The sequence below is a fragment of the Protopterus annectens genome, chromosome 8.part0 (genome assembly GCF_019279795.1).
Source record: "Protopterus annectens isolate FY-2018-M chromosome 8.part0, PAN1.0, whole genome shotgun sequence".
Taxonomy (NCBI): Eukaryota; Metazoa; Chordata; order Ceratodontiformes; family Protopteridae; genus Protopterus; species Protopterus annectens.
This window is the reverse complement of record NC_056741.1, coordinates 549,218,962-549,240,323: the sequence shown is the minus strand read 5'-3', so window position 1 is coordinate 549,240,323 and position 21,362 is coordinate 549,218,962. Positions and strand designations below refer to the sequence as shown.

The 21,362-nt window shown below is 39.0% G+C and overlaps 1 protein-coding gene across 1 annotated transcript in view; it reads left to right on the top strand.

Annotated features, from left to right (window-relative positions):
• The window catches only part of LOC122808922 (thrombospondin type-1 domain-containing protein 4-like), a 2,399,573-nt gene that overhangs the window by 1,020,736 nt on the left and 1,357,475 nt on the right, over positions 1 to 21,362 (top strand). The window lies entirely within an intron of this gene.

The window sequence follows — 21,362 nt, the reverse complement described above, 5'->3', positions numbered from 1 at the left end:
TGAAAGGAGTATTGCATATTCATACATATAGGAAACAGGTGGCTTCTGTATGGGTTATTAAATTTTACTCTTGGAAAACTTAATTTTTTCCTTTCTTAAATCAGCTTACCAGGCTGAACTGATTTTCACATCTTGGGAAAACACCGTTACTCATTTCTCTGATTTCTGCCAGAACAGTTTCTGATTTACAGGCTGTCATGGTGACTCAACCGTGTCTTATTTTTCATAAAGATAGAGTCACTTTGAATACCGATCCTTCATTTATGCCTAAAGTGATTTTAGAGTTTACATTGATCCAGGTTATCTGTCTTACTTTGAGAATCAAAAAATAAGGGAGAAAGCACTCTATATACTGTGGATATCGACAGATAACTTAAGATACTACATTGAGAGAACTCAAAGCTTCAGCAATTCATATCAGTTGTATCCGGTGCATAAATAAATAAATAAAGCATGCACAAATAAATAAATAAATATTCAGCTATGGGTTGTCAAATCCAACTGGATATGACCTCGACACCAGTTCTGAAGCTCTTCAGTTCCAGGGCTTTAAGTTCTTCTCTATCTACATTCTGTGAACTCCCCTACCCACAATTCTCTGAACTCCACCTCAGTACCTCAAATCTCATTTGCTGCCTGAAGAATTCAGTCGTGTTTATGAGGGCTTGAAATTACTGTATCCTTTGTGGTGTATTTCTTGCTGTTTTTTGCTATTAGCAGTCCTCTTCCTTCTATCAAGCTAGTTATTGTAGTAGGTTTAGGGTTTATCTTTAAATTTAGGTAGTTATGTTAGTTATAGAGAATGTATATATAGTGATTAGGAGGGAAGTTTGCTGAGATTCATTACTTCTAAACTTCTGGCGTGTGTGTGTGTGTGTGTGTGTGTGTGTGTGTGTGTGTGTGTGTGTGTGTGTGTGTGTGTGTGTGTGTGCGTGTGTGTATGTGTTTTTGTTCACTAGTGTTAGAAGTCATAATGGCCAATGGACAGGGTTTTAAAAAGGCAATGGGTGTGGTCACAAGCCCCCACCCCACCCCCAAGATCCACACTCCCTGTCTGTTTGCTGTTTGGGCACGGCCCATCTTGATATGCAATGTCAGGCCTGCTCTTCATTCAGCTCCCAAGCTGTTTAAACTAGAAGGGAAGAATTGATTGTGAAGGGTCTCTTTCCTCCTCAGACAGAGGGTCTCTTTCCTCCTCAGACAGAGTCTGCCATGTCTGCCACTTTCTCCACTGCCTTCTGTCCTGCAAGCAAAGACAGTAGGCTTAGGGACAAGCTGAAAGAAGAGGAAAGAGAGGAGGTTGAGAAAGAAAAGGGTAACCCAAAAGACAGAGAAGAGAAGTTGAAGGAAAAGGAGAAATCAGACTCTGAGAAGTCTTGTAAGAACTTCCTGGAGCAGACTTTGTTGCTTGGTTCGGATCCCAAGGTGCCCAGACATTCGGAACCAACAGTTTCTTGGATCTAGGTGTCACCTCTTTGGTCCTGGTTCTCCCTGGATCTGGGGAGTCCCAGTCTACACCCACCAATCCTCCAAGAACAAAGGTACCCGAGACAATCTTCGGTGACATCGTTGACTCAGTCATCCAGAAGCCTGACGGAACAAGATGCAGACAGGATGATGAGGAAGTTTCTTAGAACATAGATTCGGTTCAGGGTTCTCTCAGTACTGTCCTCTAGGAACATACTGAGTGTTGGGCCAACTGCCCGTCTTTCTTCTCGGACTGGGTCCATTGCTTTTTTGGCTCCTGTGTGTCCAGAAGAGAATCTGAGCCTAAGCTTTGACACAGTGACTCCAGCGGATTGATTGACACCAAAGTTTTCAGAGCCGTCTCTTCCCCTTGGGGCCCCTGCTCCGAGATTGACATCGGGGGCTGAGACATCTCTGTTCTAAGGCTTCCTTTAAGTCTGGGGACAGGAGGGCTTCAAGGTTTTTGAGCTGGTCCTTTTGGTGCTGAGAGAGAAGGCACATTCATCCAGTTCTGTTCCATCCAAACTCAGATAAGAATCAGCTTCTACTTCCCATCTCTCTGTCAAGCAGGGACAGTCAGTTCTGCAGGCTTTACAGGATACATGCTACATTAGCTCCCAGTCTGATTCAGAACATTCTGACCCTTCCTCCCTCAGAACCAGTTCACAGAAAACAGACATACAAGGAGAAGTTCTTAGACTATTTCCCAAAAGACACAGACGTGGATGAAGGTGAAGACTTTCCCAGATTTCCCTCTGAAGACATTACCTTTGGTGAGATCCTTGAATTGATGAAACAGAGGGGGGTGGTCTACCAATAACCCTTCTCCAGATAAGTCTGTGTTCCTGGAAGCCTTTGGTTCTGGCTCATCTTCATCCTGGGTGGTACCACTCTTTGACCCACTTATTGATTTCATGGCTCAAAAGCCATGGAATGACCTGATATGGAGGAACCCATTCCCAGGAAACCTGATAAGATACTAGCAACACCCAAAGACCAGAAACACTGGAGCAAAGGTCCACAGGTGGATGAGATATTGTTAACGGCAGCCACAAAGAAGGAATTATTGGAGAAAAGTTCCTCAGTCCACCCCCCTAACAGGGAGTCTAGGGCTATGAATCATTTTGGGAAATGGATGTACACTTCAGCAACTTTCGCACTTAGAGCTCTAAATTATTTTGCCCATGTTACCGGATTTCAGAGAGACCTGACCAAGGAGATTTCTAAGTCTCTCTCGAGTATCCTGCCTCTGGATGTTCAGAAGATGGTGGACTCCCAGCTTTCTACCCTCCTGTCTACTTCTAGCATAGCCATGTGACTGCTTTCCAACACAGCTGATGGCATGACCAGAGCTGCAAGCACTGGTATTACCATACATCGTCATGCCTGGATGCATCTGTATGATTTTGTGGAAAGCTTTAAGACTTCCTTCATTAATGCCCCCTTTAATGGGTCCACCTTATTTGGAACTGAAATGGAAGACACACACTGACCAAGAGTCAACAAATTAGTAAGACTCTGTCTATCTGCAGTGGGGATTCACTTCTGCACCCCTCAGAGAACCTATACTAGGAATCAGTGAGCTAGAAAGATGAGGTTCCAAAAGTCACAGAGCTCTTATCAAGACTGTCCTGGTGATAGACATTTTTGTGGCAAAATAAGAGGCAACAAAGTGGATGTCACCCTAGAGGCAGAGGCAGACCATATAACCAGGGCTTTCCTGGTCCCTTTACTTAACAAACCCTTCCAGCACCCCTGAAGGGTTACCTAACTGTTGCACTCTGGAGGCAGTCAGGGACTGTTATCTCTGCACTCACAAGCCTGGCAAAGTATAACTACAGATTCATGGGTGCTAAACTTAATGTATAGTGCCTACTCCATACCATTTTCCCTTCCTCCTGTCAAGAAGAAGAAAGTTCCCGATGTTCCACCCAGTCAGTAAGAACTCACAGCAGCAGAAATTTCCAAGCTACTAGAAAAAAAGTCATGTAACCAGTCCTTGAATACCAGGTAGAATCTGGAGTTTACTCAAGATGTTCTTCGTCTTCCATTGCTGCAGTCCTGACTATTGGGTATAGTCCGCGTCCCAGTCGGCCCGAATACCAGAGTATAAGGCTGACGTCGGTCAGGGCGCATTAGACTGACGTCAGTACGTCAGGGTACTAATGCGCATGACCGACGTCATATCCTCAGTCTTTTTTGCCGCATGGTCCGATGCAGAAGCAGTTTTGCGAGTGCAGGTTGGCGTACTGAAATATTTCCGAATCCGGAGTTTCAGACCGAAACAGAGTTGGCTAAGTACCCCGTCGGGGAACATTTTGGTTTTTTCTTGCCTCAGTATTTTACCGGATGTCAGAAAAAGTGAATAACTGTATTTCTTGTGGGAAACAGATACCTCATAGGGATTATCATACCTTGTGTATACCTTGTTTAGGGCCTGAGCACGACGTTGTTGGTTGCCGCTCTTGTGCTAGGTTTAACAAACGCACTATTAAGAGGAGGTTAGACTGTGCCAGGTTAGTGTTTGGGAAGCGTTGCAATTATAAAATGCCGCCGGATGCTCCGGCGCCCGCTCCAAGAAGCGCAAGGATAAAACAGTGAAGCCTAGGGTTGAGGAACCGGCAGTAGCGGACGTCGGTTCGTTGGAAGGTTCACTGGAGCGGAGGTTTTGCCAGGAGTTTCCATGGAGTCCCAGGCAGAAACTATACTCTTACAGGATGTGCCTTCTCAGGAGGTAGGCCAGGCTGAGGGGCTTCTCAGGTGACTGTTCTTCCCTCTCTTCCCAAGGTAGTTAGGGCCTCTCCTTCTGTTGCCAAAACTTCTATGAGAGGTAGGCCTACTTCAGCTTCAGTGGGGCTTCTCCTACCATTTCAGGTTCTGTACCTAAGAAACATATGCTTAAGATGGCAGAAGATTTGATTACTATGATTAGGGTTCTATGCCCCGCCTGATAAGAGGCCTAGGGTGGAGTCTGAGTTTGAGAGTTTTGAACAGGGTTCTGAGGCTTCAGAATCTTCTGTGGAAGATTTGCAGGAGTATCCTACCTATTCTGATTCTGATGTGGATGATTCCACTCCTACAGCGTCTCCACCTGAGGATTTCTCATTTTCAGAGACTTTGCATTCCATGAGGGAGCACTTTAAATGGGAAGGCCAGGATTACTCTGACTCCAGGAAAAGGCTTAGGAGTTCTTGTTTTACCTCAGCATAGGCCTTTAGCTATTCCTCCTGTGTTGAATGTGGTGGAAGATGTTTTGCAGAGGCTTCCCTGAACCCTGATTCTTTGCCTCCTGCTCCTGTTAAGCCTGATAGGTATTATAGGGTGGCCGAAGCTCATAAATATTTGTTTAAGAGTCCTAGGGCGGACCCAGAAACTATTTCCCAGGGGCCTAAGGGTGTAAAAGCTTCTGTGGTTAAAAATCCTGTCCCCACTGATAAAGAGGCGAGGGCTTTGGATAGGTGGGGTAAGAAAGTGTATACTTCTTCCACTCTAGCCATGAGAGCTTTGAATTGTCAGTTTCACATGTTAAAATATCAGAATTACCTTCTTTCACAATTGAAATCTAAGGTGGATGCTTTGGCGGAAGGTATTGAGTGTAAAGAGTTGCTGGATTTGGTTCATGTGTCCGAACAAGTGGGTAAGCATTCTTTGCAATGTGGTTTTGATGCTGTACAGGCCTCCTCGAGGGTGGCTGCTACCAGCTCTGTTCTTCGCAGGCATGCCTGGTTGAAGGATCAGAATTTAGCTGAGCATGTTAAGACAAGGATTTTGGATGCTCCTTTACAGTCTGATGTGTTGTTTGGTTCGCCTGTGGAAGCTGTTTTAAAGAAAATGGAGGACAAAGCTAAGTCTATGCAAACTGTTAAAGATTTTTTGCAGGTGCAGCCACCGAAGTTTAGTAGAAATTGGCCTGCTAAGGGGTGGACATATCCTGCTTATGATTCTCAGTCTAGGGGTAGGTCTAGACGTGGTAGGGGCAGGGCTCAAAGTTCTTTTAGGCCTAGAACAGGGAGTTCTCCTGCTCAGACTTCTGGTGAGGGCAGGGGTCAGTCCTTTCGTAAACAGACCCAATGACCTGTTTCTTCAGCTGCCAGCAGATTCTCGTCTGGCAGCTCCTTTGGGGGGAAGACTGTCTCTTTTCAAAGAAAATTGGGATTTAATTACTCAAGACAAATGGGTGTTGGATATCATTCACCACGGTTACAGATTTTATTTCCATACAATGCCTCCTTTCAAAGGCATGCCAGACGTTCCTCCTCTACAAAGAAAAGAGGCTCACAAGCAAGTTTTACAGTTACTCCACATAGGGGCCATTCAGCCAGTCCCTGTGTCAGAGAAGGGCCTAGGATTTTATTCTCGCCTGTTCCTTGTACCAAAGAAGGGGAACACGTGGAGACCAATTTTGGATTTATCTCTCCTCCACACGTTTTTGGACATTCCCAAGTTCAAGATGTTGACGTTACAACAGCTTTTACCTCTGCTGGGCAAAGATCACTGGATGGTAACTTTAGATCTCAAGGAAGCTTACCTTCATGTGCCTATAAGGCTAAGTTGCAGAAAGTATCTGCGGTTTCGAACTGGAAATTCTCATTATCAGTTCTCTGCATTGCCCTTTGGCTTATCTACTGCGCCCAGAGTATTCACAAAGGTTCTGGCTCCAGTGATAGCTTACTTCAGGCTTCAAGGAATTCAAATCTATCCTTACTTGGACGACTGCCTGATTCTGGCTCAAGAAAAGGAAGACCTTCTACAGCATCTGGAATATGTTATAGCAGTGCTAAGATGCCTAGGGTATTCTGTGAACGAAATAAAGTCCAGTCTAGTACCCTCTCAAGACATGTGCTTTCTGGGTGTAAGACTGAATACAGCAGCCCAGATGGCCTTTTTAACCCCGGACAAACAAAAGAGTCTGTCACTTTACTTCCATCAACTATCTCATCAGTCCGTGCTGACTGCAAGGACAGTCCTTCAAGCATTAGGGTTCATGGCATCTTGTATTCTGGTGCTTCCCAATGCCAAACTGCATATGAGGAAGCTACAATGGTATCTCAAAATGTATGGACACAGCACTGCCAGGATTTGGACACTGTCATTCAAATAATACCTTGCATTCAAAAGGAATTTTTGTGGTGGGCTCAGGAATGTCACCTAAACAAGGGACTCTCTGTGACCCGGCCAGAGGCAAGTCAGATTCTAACGACAGATGCCTCGGACATTGCTTGGGGAGCTCATCTGAATGGAAAGTGGATACAAGACAAGTGGCCTGCCAGACTACAGCATCTACATATCAACATGAAGGAGATGTTAGCAGTCCAGTTTGCATTAATGGCTTTCAAGGAGTTACTTCTTCCAGGGCAGGTGTTGATTCTAACAGACAACACAACTGTCATGTGGTACATCAACAAGCAAGGGGAACACATTCTTATCCTCTATGCAGGCAAGCAATGATTTTATGGGAGACTGCGCTAAGCTTGCAACTAACTCTTCAGGCAAGGTTTCTGCCAGGAGCACAGAACTCCTTAGCAGATGTGTTAAGCAGACAAATCATGGATCCCCACGAGTGGAAACTGGATCTTCATGTATTTCAGAAACTGACAGTGTCATGGGGAACTCCAGACATAGATCTGTTCGCTTCTCCACTAAACCACCAGCTGCCAAAGTATTGCACAAAGGGGTTTCATCACACAGCTTGGAAAGTGGATGCTCTGTCTTTCAGTTGGAAAAACCTTCATGTGTATGCCTTTCCACCTCTACCGCTTCTTCCAAAGGTACTATTAAAGGTCAGACAAGACAGGCCAAGGATGATTTTGATAGCTCCAGATTGGCCTCGGCAACACTGGTACCCACTTCTAAGGAGTCTGGTAAAGAAGCCTCCATGGCCTTTACCTCTGATTCCTCATCTGTTATCTCAGAAGGACGGTCATCTGCTCAATGTCAAGCTTCAATCTCTTCATCTCACAGCCTGGCATATTCTGTGTTGAAACACAGCAGGTCTCAACTTCCTCAACAAGTTTTAAATGTGATTATGGAAGCTAGAAGGCCTAGTACTAGGAGAGTGTCATGAAAAATGGAAGAGATTTTTATTTTGGAGTACAGCAAAGAATTTGGAGATTTCAGAGCCTAATTTGAGTGTGGCTCTACAATATCTTACTGAATTATTGGACAAAGGTTTGTCCTTCTCTTCCATAAAGATTCATGCTGCAGCAATTTCAGCTCACTATGATTGTGACCCACCTTTGTTTTCGCATCCTTTGTTCAAGCAGTTTCTTAGAGGGGCAAAGAATATAAGACCCCACGTAGAGCTCCTACTCCTGCTTGGGATCTCAATTTTGTGTTGGAAAAACTTACTCTACAACCTTTTGAGCCTGCAGCTACTGCTGAATTGAAATATTTGTCATGGAAGACTGCTTTTCTGTTGGCTATTACTTCTGCAAGAAGGGTGTCTGAATTGCAGGCCCTTATGGCAGTAGAGCCCTTTTGATTTTCCATAAGGACAGGGTATCATTACGTACTAATCCTTCCTTTATGCCTAAGGTGGTTTCTAGTGTGGCTTTAAACCAGACTATTCATTTGCCTACGTTTTTTGCAGATCCTCAAAATAAAGGGGAAAAGATTTTGCACACTTTAGATGTACACAGGCAATTGCGTTATTATCTGAGCAGGACTAAGAATTTTAGGCAGTCTCAGCAGTTACTTGTTTCTTTTGCTTTGAGTTCACAGGGCAAGCCTGTGTCAAAACAAACTATTTCTAGGTGGATTGGCTTTTGCATTGCATTTTGTTATTCCCATCATGGCAAGGAGATTCCAGCTGGGATTAGGCCTCATTCCACTAGGGCTACTGCCACTTCTACAGCATTTCTAAGGGGTGGCAACTAAGGATATTCTGGAAGCAGCTACTTGGAGTTCAGTGCATACTTTCTCTAGGCATTATCACCTTCCTATATACTCTAAGTCTAGGGCTGGTTTTGCCACAGCTGTTTTACAAGGCATGTTGTCAGCTCCTGCTACTTTATAATTTGCCAGCCTCCCTTACCTCTGCTTTGGGATTCTACCCAATAGTCAGGACTGCAGCAATGGAAGACGAAGAACATAGTACAGTTTTGTACCTACCATAAATGTAGATGTTCGAGGATTCCATTGCTGCAGTCCAATTTACCCTCCCTCCTTCCCCTCTGTGTTTAGGGGTGGTTGTGTAGGTGAGTTTTCCTGCTTATCTTTTATATATATATATAGATTGTTGTATATATTATACATGTTTTTGGTGCAGGTTGTTTTGGGACTTGTCTTTTGGGTCTTCTGACATCTGGGGCAAGAAAAGACTGAGGATATGACGTCGGTCATGCGCATTAGTACCCTGACGTACTGACGTCAGTCTAATGCGCCCTGACCGACGTCAGCCTTATACTCTGGTATTCGGGCCGACTGGGACGCGGACTATACCCAATAGTCAGGACTGCAGCAATGGAATCCTCGAACATCTACATTTATGGTAGGTACAAAACTGTACTGTTTTTTTAGTACCCAAGAAAAAAGTCGACCTCAGACCTATCTTGGATATGAGTCATTCAAATTAATACATCAATCACACAAAGTTCTGGATGGTCACACTTTAATCCATTTTTCCTCTGCTGAGGAAGGATGATTTGATATGCATCAGCAGAACTCAAGGATGCTTACTATCATGTAAAGATGGAGAAGCATTCAAGAAGATTTCTCAGTTTCTGTCTGGGAGCCAATTATTATCAATTCAGAGCTCTACCATTCAGTCTCACCACAGCCCCCAGAGTGTTCACCAAGATGGTGGTAGTAGTGACAGTATGTCTTTTCCTGCTAGGAATCCAAGTTTTCCTGTATCTCAACATTTGGCTGCAGACCTCTACCTTCAACAACCTGTTATTGAACCATCGGGACCTTTTATTCCAGCTAATGCAAGACCTAGGGAGCACAGTCAATCTATTCAAAAGTCATCTTACCCCTACTCAGCAGATAGAGTTTGTCGGATGCCACCTGGATACATGTTTACAGATTGCTAGACTTCCCAACTCCAAGGAGCTGTTCCTGCACCTCGCAACCCATCAGGTTCTCCATCAATCACGCTTCCCCTCCAGTGAGACTAATTCTTCACCTACTGGGTCTAATGGCTTCTAGAGTCTTCATGGTTCCATTGGCCAGATTTTACATGAGAGTGCTTCAGTGAACTCTAGTGGTGTAGTGGTCCCAAGTATATCATCTACTTAATGCCAAAATTTGACTCAGTCCAATTTGCAAGCAACGCATATCATGGTGGGTAATGTCTCTTTCAGTGACAGAAGGATGTCCATTTTTTATGGACCATTCTGTGGCTGAAGTGACCATGAATGCATCCTTTCTAGGGTAGGTGGGTAGGACATTTTGAAGGGAAAACAGTCCAAGGTATAGGGTTACATGCAGAGGTCAACCTTCTCATCAGTGTCCTGGAAATTACAGCAGTCCACTTAGCACTGTGGGCCTTTCAGGATGTCCTTCCCAGAGGAGTGATATCTGTGCAGACAGACAAAATGTCAGTGATTTGATACATCAACAAACAAGGAGGAACATGCTCCTACCTCCTGTGTCGAGAAGCCATGAAAGTCTGACAATGGGCAATATGTTTTCATTGCTTTCTAATAACGCATATCCCGGGGTCATCCAGTGAATTAGCAGGCAAATTGAGCAGAAGTGTCTTAATGCCTTACTAATGGCCCCTCAGTCCAACAGTGACAGCTTTGATTTTCAGTCGCTGGTACCAACCTCGCTGTGACCTGTTGACATCCTACCTAAATAACAAGTGCAGCAGTTACTTTGCTCTGATCCCTCCAGACAGACAGTGATGGATGCTCTAGCCCATAGTTGTTCCCCAAGTGTCCTCTGTGCCTTTCTTTCATTGCCTCTGATAAGCAAGTTTGTATAGAAAGCAAGACTGCAAGACCAAAGTGATCCTCATTACTCCTTTCTGACCTTGGCAAATGTGCTTTCCCTTACAGTGGTCTCTACTAGTACATCCTCCATGGTGCTGGACCATTGTCCAAACTGACTAATGTACTCATCCAGGCTGCCTCCTCCATACCAGAAGGCCACAAAATTGACTGCTTGGTTCCTCCAATTCTAACGTTAACCGTAAATGTTAGGCTCACCACTTTGGTCGTTCAGATCATATCAGCCTCTCAGAAACAGTCCACTACAAAAATGTACCATAGCAAATGGAAGAGGTTTTACATCTGGGCTAGGTAAAGGGGTTTAGATCCCTTCTCTGCCCCTATTCCTTCCATTCTTGAATTCCTTTCGGAACTTTTCCACAATGGCTGCAGATACTCCACTATCAAAGTGCAAATATCAACCATCTCAAACTTTCACACAGGTCAGAGTGACAATTCTGTGGCTTCCTTATGAGTCTCTAAGGCATTCCTGAAAGGAGCCTTTCATTATCAACCTCCTGTCAGAGACCCTATACATCCATGGGACATTGCCATTATGTTACAGGCATTGACTCAACCACCTTTTGAAGTAGCAGCGTCAGTTGATTTGAAGTTTGACTCTTGGAAAACCATTTTTTCTGGTAGCAATCACTTCAGCCAAGTGGATTTCAGAAATGCAAACTCTCCTGCAAGCCCTTATGTTTGGTCTTTCACAAAGAGTGGGTTTCTTTAAGAACTAATACATCTTTCATTCCCAAGGTGGCAGCCGAGACTAATTTAAATACCAATTAGTCTTGGTGAACTGACTTTCAGTACCATTGTTCTTGATCTAATATTCTACTTGCTGATAGGTTTCTTTGCTGAAGCTGGGACTCAGTGAACAGCAGCTCCAGTGTTCCAATTCTAAACTGGTCTGTATGACTGAGTGAGAGTAGTTGTAGTGAAGTATCTGCTGGTGTATCTTTGCAGTGGTTCCTGTCATGGGATGAGACTGACTTTGCCAAAAGATGGACATAAATGAAAAGGCACTACACTGTGCTGACTCACTGAATGAGGTAGTTACTCAGAAATCTGTGCTTGTGAATCACTGTAGTGATTCCTGTCTTTTGTCACTTATTGAAAAGCAGCTACCTCATACCAAATTCAAACTGAGCAGTTAGTTTGAATGGGAATAGTCACGATAAAACTCCTGCTGCGATTCCCAGTGGTGTGTTGTATGGTGGGCTGAGATTCACTTCACAAATCTGAGCCTTAGTGAACAGCAACTGCACATTATTTTTTAATGATTGCAGTCTCAGGTTATGATTCACTTTGTCAAAGCAGGATCTTATTGAACAGCAGCCACAGTATACTGTATTCCAGCTAGGTCACCTGACTTAATGAGGAGAACCATGGCAAGTCCCTGCAGTGATTTATGTCACTGGCTGAGATTCATTATGCCAAAACCATTGCTTCTTGCAGGGATAACTGTTTTCAGGGAGGACCATTGCTGAAAGCCATAGCATACACGAGGGAGCAGTGCTCTTCAGCAAGATAATGGTCTGTGCTATGCTCATTTGAAGCTGATTTGAAATCTGTACTGTCTGTGACTGACATAATAAAACAATGAGTCTTGCTATAATATGGTCCATTACTGAGTAGTACTGCTGCTGGTATAGGCCATTAGTGCATGTAAGAGTAATTGTGGTGCTACTTATGCTATACAACATCAGTATCAGCTACGCACTATATATATATATATATATATATATATATATATATATATATATATATATATATGTGTGTGTGTGTGTCTATATACATTTTACTGTCAAAATAAAGAATGAAGGTTCAATAAGAACGGGATGTCGACTGACAGTTGGTTGAATCCCTTAGTGCTGATCTTCATGCTTGCAAGTGTCCAATGCAGCGAATGCAACTGCATTTGCTGATACATGGTCAATGTTAAGAATGGAGATCACAGTTCAGTGCGGATTTGGAAATTTAGCCTTTTCCTCTGTGTAGTGCGATCTTGGAGTTGGAATATATAATTCACATGGTGTGTGGAAGGCGCAGCCACTTACAGGGGGACTTGCCCCCTGCAAAAACATAAATTCAGTATTGTGTAGTATGCTCGTACTGCTGAAAAACAGGACTTACCTTACTGCTGTGAAAGGTGCAGGGGAAATAGGTTGTCGAGTAATGCCCAATTTGTGGCATGACATTTGACATACAGACCTACTTCCTCTGCCGTCATTGGTGTTTTGAGTCGCTCACATGAATGGATTATGTTGCCTTTCTCGATTGTGATAGTAAACCTATATGTAGAGATATATAGATATACACACACTCACGCACACACTCTCTCACACACTCACACACACACACACACACACACACACTGACATTCTGAATTTGGCAATGTCGCTTTAACAGAATGTCAAAGATCATCTCCATGGTGTCCACATTCAATCAAATTCGGAATGTCAATAGGTGACATCAGACCCTCAGGCATTTGTGCTGAAGCTGCCATACAAATTGTATGTCTACAGCACAAGTGTTTACATTTTTGCAGGGGGGCAAGCCCCCCCTGAACCCCCACATGTGGGGGCCACCCCTGCAAATTATATATTCCAACTCTGACATTGCACTACAGTTAGGAAAAGAGCAAATTTACTGATCCCCACTCTAGTGCAATTTGTTGTCAGAATGTCGAATGCACATTCGCTACTGTGCCATCAAACATTTGCAGAAAGACATTACTGAAACTGGAAAAGACAAATTTGTCCGTTCAGTTTTGCATAAGTGCCGTTCCATATTTTGATAGCAAACCATATATATATATATATATATATATATATATATATATATATATATATATATATATACATATGTATATGTATATATGTGTGTGTGTATGTGGATCCCTGTCAGATGATCAAGTTTAAACAAACTCAGAATTCACATGGTCGAGACCATATGATTGAGCTTTTGAAAACCTGAAGCTTTTGAATGGAGATTGTGGCACAGTGAGGATCGGGAAATTTACCCTACTGTAGTGCGATCTTGGAATTGATATATATAATTTGCAGGGGGTGGGGAGGTGCAGGGGAGTTTGCCCCCTTGCAAAAACATAAAAAGAGGTAGATTTTTGTGGGGGGTTTTTTTTTTGAAGTTTGAGTTTTCAGAAACTCAGTCATATGGTGTGGTATGAATTTTCAGCTCCTGAAAGCCCGATATTCTGACATAGACCTGTGTATGTATGTATGTATGTATGTATATATATATATATATATATACACACACACACACACACACACACATATATATATATATATATATATATATATATATATATATATGTACACATCTTATTAAACAAAAACCCTAACTCTTACCTGTCAGACTATCTACCTTACTCCCTTAGCGACCATACCTTACTCCCTTAGCGACCATTCCCCTACTTTCCAACTATGAGACCACATAAAAAATAGCAAACCCATTATTTACAGATCTGTCCACAGTAAAACTAATTTTAACCCCAACTCCTTTATCTCCTCCCTTCAAAAAATTAACTGGGCACCTCTAAAGTACATCCGCCTAGCTGAAGCAGTTCATTTCTTTAATAGTACTTTTCTCAACATCCTTAACACCCACGCCTCCCAAAGAAAAAAACTAAATCAGAACAAAAAACTCCTCCTGGCTACAGAAAAACACCTTGGGCCTTATGAAAGCCAGGGATAAAACATGGGAATGCTGGCGCAAAACCAAAAACTCCTCAGATAGACAACTCTTCCTTGAACTGCGAAATAAGATCAAAAAGCAAATAAGATCAAAAAGCAAATAAAATCAGACAAACCCTTTTTCTTTCAGACAGCCCCAAACTCTTCCCATAACAACCCCAAGCAATTCTGGTCCACTATTAACTCTATTCTCTTTCCAGGAAAAGTAAACACCCCCCCCTACCAACCACCCCTCTCTCTCCACCAATAGCATAGCTGACTCCTTCAATACACATTTCACAGAAACCATACTATTCCTAACCAAAAAACACTTCCCTACATCTACTTCCCCCACTGCCAACCAAAATCCACCCCTCCCTGCCTTCATCCTCTCTACAGTACCCATCTCCTGCATAAGAAAACTCCTAACTAAACTAAAACCCACGTGACTTGCAGCCGGCAACCTGCCCGCTGAATACCGGAAAATAGCAGCTTATGTCCTAGCTTATCCAATCTCTATATTAATAAATCACTCCATATCTGAACCCTATGTACCCACACTATGGAAAATATCCCACATCATTCCTCTTCACAAATGTGGGCCCTCCACTGACCTCTCAAACTACCGCCCTATTGCCATCCTGTCCCTTCTCTCCAAGATACTCGAAAAATGCATCAACTCAGAGGTCTCCAAATATCTCCTAAACAACAACCTCCTCGTCAGTACCCAGCACGGTTTCAGACCACACCACAGTACGACTACAGCTCTGATCTCTTTCACAAATACTATCCTTCAGCACAAAAACAATGGCCTCCTCTCCTCTGCCATATTTCTCGATCTATCTAAGGCCTTTGACATTGTCTCTCACAACCTACTACTCTCTACTCTGTCAATCCTTTCCTTCTCCACTTCAGCCGTAAACTGGTTCCATGGCTACCTTAATGGCCGCCAGCAATCAGTTGTATGGGACAATAATATATCCCCTTCCCTCCCTGTTACCCTCTGAGTTCCCCAAGGCTCCATCCTTGGCCCCCTTCTCTTTTCCCTTTTCACTAATGACCTACACACTGCCACCAAACATGCCTCCTTCATACAGTATGCCAATGACTCCACCCTCATCTGCTCAGCTCAAACACTAACAGAACTCCAACAGATCACACAAAAATCCTTTTCCTCCATTGAAAGCTGGCTATCTAATGCTCATCTCCTTCTCAACCCAAAAAAGACCCAACTCCTCATATTCCAACCCACCAAAACCACCGTAAATACCTCTCATTTCAATATCTAAGCCAAGGATAATACCTCCATATCACCAACTGCCCACACCAAACTACTTGGCGTACAGATAGACAACCTCAAATTTGACACCCACATATCTCAAACAATGAAAAAGTTCACCAAAAACTGGGTGCCCTACACAGAAACCACCAATACTTCACCAAACCAGCTAGGATTTCTATCGCCAGTTCCCAACTTATATCCACCCTACTCAATGCATCACCCATACTTACAACCCTTACACAATCTGACCTAAACAAACTCGAAATCTGCTATAATAAAATCACAAAATTTGCCACCTGCGCCACATGCCGCAACAACCACTGTGTCTACTTTAGGGACCTAGACTGGCTTGAGCTCCCTCAACTCCTTCACCTAAACCAACTCACCTTTGCTCATAAACTTGTTAACCACCCTCTCAATACCCCAGCTCTTCCCACACTTCTCCAGCCCCACCACTCCTCCAGATCCCTACACTCCTGCAATAAAAATCTGCTCCAAGTCAACAAGGCCAAACATTCTGCAGGGGAAACACTGTTCTTCTATGACATATCCAAGCTCTGGAACAACCTACTAACATTACTACCCTCCCTAGCCATCTTTTCAAGTTTGCTCTTAAATCACATCTAAAATCTCACTGGCTCTGTCCTTGCCAAAACAACAGCTAAATCCAGGAATTACCAACAAATTTTTCATTTCTTCTTTGATCATAAATCTAGTGTCAGTGTTTTCTAGGCGTTCTTTTACCTAGTGTTCTTGTATTCTGTTCTGTATATGCATATACTTAAACCTTAACAAATCTTCCATTGTATTTGTCATGCTAACACCTTTTATCACTGTAAAATGATACTGTCTAGGCTGTATACCATGTTATCTATATAACTTCCTGTGGAGCTTTTCTCCCCGGGCCTCCGCTGAAAAAGGACTTGTGTCCAGTCGGACTTTCCCGGTAAACAAATGTAAATAAATAAATAATAAATAAATTTTATATATATATATATATATATATATATATATATATATATATATATATATATATATATATATATATATATATATATATATATATATATATATATATATATATATATATATATATATATATATATATATATATATATATATATATATATATATATATATATATATATATATCTATATATATATATATATATATATATATATATATATATATATATATATATATATATATATATATATATATATATATATATATATATATATATATATATATATATATATATATATATATATATATATATATATATATATATATATATATATATATATATATATATATATATATATATATATATATATATATATATATATATATATATATATATATATATCTATATATATATATATATATATATATATATATATATATATATATATATATATATATATATATATATATATATATATATATATATATATATATATATATATATATATATATATATATATATATATATATATATATATCTATATATATATATATATATACATATATATATATATATATATATATATATATATATATATATATATATATATATATATATATATATATACATACATATATATATATATATATATATATATATATATATATACATATATATATATACATATATATATATGTATATATATATATATATATATATATCTATATATATATATATATATATATATATATATATATATATATATATATATATATATATATATATATATATATGTATACATATATATATATATATATATATATATATATATGTATACATATATATATATATATATATATATATATATATATATATATATATATATGTATATATATATATATATATATATATATATATATATGTATACATATATATATATATATATATATATATATATATATATATATATATATATATATATATATATATATATATATATATATATGTATACATATATATATATATATATATGTATATATATATATATATATATATATATATATGTATATATATATATATATATATATATATATATATATATATATATATATATATATATATATATATATATATATATATATATATATATATATATATATATATATATATATATATATATATATATATATATATATATATATATATATATATATATATATATATATATATATATATATATATATATATATATATATATATATATATATATATATATGTATATATATATATATATATATATATATATATATATATATATATATATATATATATATATATATATATATATATATATATATATATATATATATATATATATATATATATATATATATATATATATATATATGTATATATATATATATATATATATATATATATATATATATATATATATATATATATATATATATATATATATATATATATATATATATGTATATATATATATATATATATATATATATATATATATATATATATATATATATATATATATATATATATATATATATATATATATATATATATATATATATATATATATATATATATATATATGTATATATATATATATATATATATATATATATATATATATATATATGTATATATATATATATATATATATGTATATATATATATATATATATATATATATATATATAGATATATATATATATATATATATATATATATATATATATATATATATGTATATATATGTATATATATGTATATATATATATATATATATATCTGTATATATATGTATATATATATATATATATATAAAATAATCCAACGTACCAATACAGAAACCACGTATGGAGCAAAGTTCCTGTTGTAGTATTAAAATAAAACTATAAAATCCTCCTAGTGCTCAGGAACAAGCAGTACAAATATTTTCGACAGTCAACAACCAAAAACTTTCAAAAGTCAACGACAGGAATGCCAAAACTCACTCACTCTGTGTGGAATAAAAGATATCTGGTTTTATACATCGAGTTTTGGCATTCCTGTCGTTGACTTTTGAAAGTTTTTGGTTGTTGACTGTCGAAAATATTTGTACTGCCGTTTGGTTCCTGAGCACTAGGAGGATTTTATATATATATCTATATATATATATATATATATATATATATATATATATATATATATATATATGTATATATATATATATAAAGGGTTCCTATCAGCAGACCGAAGACGTATGTTTTTGAATGCATCTTGATCGAACTGACAAAACCGAAACGGCAAAATATCGAAGCGGCATGTAAGCGAATTCTTTCCCCTGGGAAAGAATTTGCTTGGCCGGTTCGGTACTTTGCTGTTTTCTGCACTGTAGTGCGGTCTCGGAGTTGGTATATTTAAGTAGGGGGCGTGTGGGGAGGCACAGCCCCCAACTTAATCTCATGTTTTAAAGTGTTTTCCCTCTCTCTTTTTTTTTGTTGGAACAGCGATTCTTTTTCCTTGGAAAAAAATCGCTGTTCTGACAGTTCGGTTTTGTAAGCTTTTGCTTACATGGGGTCGATTAATCACCGTTCGCTTACCTAAGCGTTTGGTGATCTAATATAGACCCTATATATATATATATATATATATATATATATATATATATTGATTTACTTTGAAACAAAACAGAATTAGTTAAGTCTGATAGGAGTTGGAAACAGGCAATTTTAGGTATCTCAGATTCTCAACTTGATAATTATAGCCAGATACTTTTATGTAATATATTTCATCTTGAGTGGGCTACTCTGCAGTCCAGTTTTATATATGAAATGTCCTGTTTTATGTCCACATTCCTTAAAGATTGCAGTTAGCTGGGAAGTTTAAAGTCTGCTTTAGTAATTGGGAAGAAGCATGATCTTTGTGCTACAATATTGAACATCAGTAGTGTAGCAAGGGAGGTGTGAAGGGAGTAGTTTCTCAGGGCGCATAGTGCGAGGAGATGCAAGTGAGAGGTGCAGAAGCATGGGTCTTCTTTAGGAAGTATCTGCAAGTGACAGAAAATTATATCTGTAGTGGAAATGTGGACGTAAGCTTACATTTTTTATGAAATTAATATGACGTAAGTATTGAAGTAAGTAATTCAGTATGGAGGGGGCATGGATTGGCTGTAGGAAATAGGAAGTAGGAAGCCGATTGGTACAAATGTGCCATTTAGTTTGTTACAGAGTAAGCCCAAGTCCCTTCACTGAAGAGCTGAAGGGTGCGTGAATTGGCAAGAGCTGAAAGGGTGGGGTACTACATCGGGAATGGGCATTGGGTGCTAAATGAGCTAGTTACATCTCTGTTGAACATTGTGTTTCACTAACTCTCCTGTCAAGACTTGAGTGCTATTGGCTATGCCTGCTTGTATTCCACTCCAGTTATAAACTTACAGGTACATGTGTAGATGTCTTGGGTATTAATTTGTGCTGGGATATTAGCAGCTATAAGAAACAGTATGCACTGCCACTGATAACAGAGCTTTTGTGATCTTTGTTTGACTGCTTACAAGTAAGATTTCATAGCTTCAATTGCTATTTGCTTCTACTAAGAAGAAACTGTTGGGTTTTGATAGCAATCTCTGCAACACCTTTCTTACATCACCTTCAACTTTGAGTTCAAACAGCGCAGAATCATCTTAAATTCTGATTGTAACTGAGACTTATGATGGCAGGTTAGCATCTGTTTATTTCACCATTGATAAGTGGCATTTAGAAGAATGTTTAGAACAAGTCCCTGGAGAGCTACAGGATTATAGTATTCTGCTTCCACCAATATAACTTAAGTAAGGTGAGCAAACACAAGTGTAAAGAGGAGAGAATGCAACTGTCAGATGTTCCTATATGTTGCAGTTTTGCTATTTTCACATTTTTTTTTTCTTTTTACATGAACTCTAGAGTGGATATAACTGGCTCCCAAAGCACTATTTCTTATTTACCGGTGGGAGAATGTGGAGATGTAGTGTATTTGTTGGAACAGTGCTCTGAGAAAGAGCATGTAACCTTTCATATTGATAGTGGTGTGTGACTTTTGCAGTATATGCTTAACATATTCCTGAGTTATGTAGTATATGCATAACGAGTTAAAAATTACCTAAGTGAGACATATTGCATAGTACAGGAGAAGCTGTCATTGATTCCTTTGGAGGCCAGAATGTTTAAAGCTGTTGTCACCATGTGAATTTGTCTGTGGTTTTAATGCTTGTGTTTTCCCATTCATTGACTTATTGCCTTTAGTTTGCATCTTTTAAAGGTGGGTTTGTTTATGCACTTCATTTTATCCAGTACATTTGTGACTGAAAATGGACACAAGTGACCCAGTTTACTTACCTAAAGTAAATAAATAAAATTAGTTTAATATAACAGTTTGGTCTACACAGGGAAGAAGGAGAAAAGCCAACTTCATTGGTGTAGAGGAGTGAAGCTCTGACTGTGGCCCAGGTGACTTGGGTTTGATTAGTAGCTTGGGTGCCTGTTAGAGCCATTGAGATTCCTGAACAATGAGGATCTGCCTGCTTGTTTTTCCAAGAGGGAGGGAGGGATGTGGGAAGGGTGCTGGTTGGAAGCAGACCATTCACTGTAGTCCTGATGAAGATGAGGTTTGGAACAGTAGCTCAGCTGGGTGAATAGGACAGTTGGGGAGGCAGAACTGTCCCAGAGCATGGGATAGGTATGTGCCTCATTGCCTGATTGCCTTTCCATGCCTTCAGATGGCAACAGCATGCAGGGGAGTTAGGGCCTAACCAATTATTTAAGTCATATGCCTTCTCTGACTGTAGTAGCTTCTTTCATGTTTGCCTGCCTGCCTTGGAAGACTTAAAACCAGCAATAAGGGGACCAGTGACTGTGCCACAGAAGAGTTGCACTCTGCAGTAGCACTGCTGAAAGTGCTTTTGCAGATTTTGTATTGGAGGCTTTGTGAAGTCTCACAATAAACTCATTACATCTGAGTGACGCCT